Genomic DNA, 3234 nt, shown 5'->3' on the forward strand with positions numbered 1-3234 from the left:
TGAGATGCAAGAAATGCATAGGTTTATAGCTTCTCAGGAATACGAAAATGCTAGACAGAGAGCATTTGAAGATTGGCAAGTTCATCAGAACCAGATCATAGCTCATTGCCAACATATAGGTAGAAACTATATTCCTACACCGAAACCCGTCTTCCCTCCTTGGTCGATAGAGATGCAGCCACCATATCCTACGTATAACCCTGCCGAAGCATTCTATAGCACTTATGGTTATGCCTGGAACCCCTATTGGTACCAATATCATCCTTAGTTTACTTATTATTTTTTTTTTATTTTGTAATTTGTAATTATTGATACATTTAATATTTTTTTTTAATATTGTAATCATTTTTATAATTATCTAACTTTTATTCTTAGATTTTAATAATTTTTGAACGTGGGGTAATATACCAAACTTCAAAAATATGTATATATGTTTGCAGTTTATCTTATGTACACAACAGGGTAAAACAACACATTTTCAAAGACTGGCATTAAGTTCAGCAAAAGCAACTAATTTTGACGACAAGATGCAAAATATATGTGAAATAACAACAAGACGGAATGAACAAATGATGTGCACCATTTATCATTCAGCAAACAAACGCCAATATATTTGGAAACTTTGGTAAAAATTTAATCATTTTCACACTAATCACCCTCAATAATTTAAATTGTTACTGATTTCTTGCAAATGAGGGCATTGCAAGATCTTAAGTGTGGGAAGGGGTTAAATTCTTTCGGATTTTAAAATTTTTACTTTATACACTTGGTTACCATTAAAAATACTAGTAAAGCAGTAGTTGTATTAGAATCTAGTGCTCTCTGATAAAAAAGAACAGCCCTAGTCTTATATAGTGACTACCCAATTCTAGTAAAATTTTTCAATTAAATGAATTCAAATCATGTTTATACATATTTATGAACGATAAAACTAGGTTTTAACACCGAAATTATTGTTATCTCAGAAAGAACATAAATTAAGAAACAAACTAAAATGTCAAAATTCATTTAAAATGGAATAGAGGACGATAAAAAGGAAAATAAAAGCCAAGTGTGGGAAAATTTACCAAGTTATTTTAAACATATGTCACATATATCTGTAACAAATAATTGAAAATACTTTTGCTTTGGACTAAACTAAACTGTTTTACCCGATGAAAGAAAAGAAGAGATGGATCTACACGATGAATCAATTCCATCATTAAAAGGAAGTAAAGTCTTCCGAAAAAGAAATGCGCTTCTTGATTTAGGTCATGAAGTTGTCGTTCAGACCAGCTGTAGGTTGACGAAAAATCTAGAAAAGTCATCACTAAAATCAGCAGGAAATCCACGGACCTCAGCATTAAACAGGGTCGCCAAGTGGTCAGATTTATCCTAACCATGAGAAGGATTTATCTCATACAATGGGGGGCACCATGCAAATTAGCTGGATAAGACTAATGAATCAGATCCCCAGAAAGGATAATCTCCTTAAAGATTAAAAATCAGCTTTTAAGACTGATATTACTCAATCCTAGAGATTGACCTTAAAGATTGAGAATTACAAACTCATGGAATTCGATGATATCTAAACTCGAGCTTAAACGAGAAAATATTTTGATCAAAATTATAAACCGATTTGTTTTCTGAAAACCCTATTTTCAATGCGTTCATTACTATTGAATGTAAAATCCTAGGAATTCACCTGGAATTCATTAGGTCACCTGAACTAAATCGGGTGTCAACCGTAAGAACGGTGGTTGCATAGTGGTCAAAGACAGGACCTTGTGCCATACCGAAAAATTATAAGGGTGAGCTTTACTATTGCTCCTACCAAGGATAGTAATTGCGTCCGACACGTTATAGACCATAATCAAAAGCATGTCACGGGACATTGCCTTAACAGTTGCTTGTTCAACGCTTTCCTTTACAACCGGACGGTAGTTTGCCGAAAGGTAATATACGGGACAAGTAAACTGGACGTGTTGCTTTCCAAATACAAGGTTAGCAAGTGGGTGACACAAAACCGCAAGTTTTGAGCTAAAATTTTCAAATCTGAAACCCACCAAACCCACAAAAATATTTTGCAAACACCGGTAAAGGGTTATTCCGGAAAACTTATCTAGGGTAAAAACTAGATTTAATTTTCAAAAGATCAAATGTTTTCATAAAAGATCCAATTTCCTTAATGGATCTAAATTTTTATAGTCATGTGGGACTGTAAACCATATCGTTACTACCATTGTTTATACCGCCGTATAGAAATCACTGATGTACAAAGTGTGAAGAATAAAGAAGTGATTCTAGTATTTCAAGACGATATTGCTTGAGGACAAGCAACGCTCAAGTGTGGGAATATTTGATAATGCTAAAAACGAACATATATTTCATAGCATTATTCCTCAAGAAAGACAAGCTTTTAGTTGCAATTGTTCTATTTACAAGTGATATTCGTTTAAATAATAAAAGGTGAAGACAAAAGACAGATTCGACGATTTGAAGACGCAAACGACCAAAAAGCTCAAAAGAACAAAAGACAATCAAAGAGGTTCCAATTATTGATAAGAAACGTCTCGAAATTACAAAAGTACAAGATTCAAAACGCAAAGTACAAGATATTAAATTGTACGCGAGGACGTTCGAAAATCCGGAACCGGGACCAGAGTCAACTCTTAACGCTCGACGCAACGGACTAAAAATTACAAGTTAACTATGTATATAAATATAATATAATATATAATTAATTATATTAATTATATATATATTATATATATATATTAAAAACCGTCGGCAGAGAAAACTCCAAGGACTGAGCTGTAAAATTAACCTCCGCGACTCGCGGAGTTTGAAGGGGATTTTGCCGCGAGTCGCGGAGCCCCAAATTTCAACTCTGGCTATAAAGCAAACCGAATTCTGATCAAATTTCATATTCTATTTTCTCTCTTCTCTATCTATACGATATATATATATATATATATAATTTATATTTTAATTTTAATTTTAATTATAATCCTAATAATAAGGGTATGTTAGCGAATGTTGTAAGGGTGTAAGTCGAAATTCTGTCCGTGTAACGCTACGCTATTTTTAATCATTGTAAGTTATGTTCAACCTTTTTACATTAATGTCTCGTAGCTAAGTTATTATTATGCTTATTTAAAACGAAGTAATCATGATGTTGGGCTAATTACTAAAATTGGGTAATTGGGCTTTGTACCATAATTGGGGTTTGGACAAAAGAACGACACTTGTGGA

The sequence above is a fragment of the Rutidosis leptorrhynchoides genome, chromosome 11 (genome assembly GCF_046630445.1).
Source record: "Rutidosis leptorrhynchoides isolate AG116_Rl617_1_P2 chromosome 11, CSIRO_AGI_Rlap_v1, whole genome shotgun sequence".
NCBI lineage: Eukaryota > Viridiplantae > Streptophyta > Magnoliopsida > Asterales > Asteraceae > Rutidosis > Rutidosis leptorrhynchoides.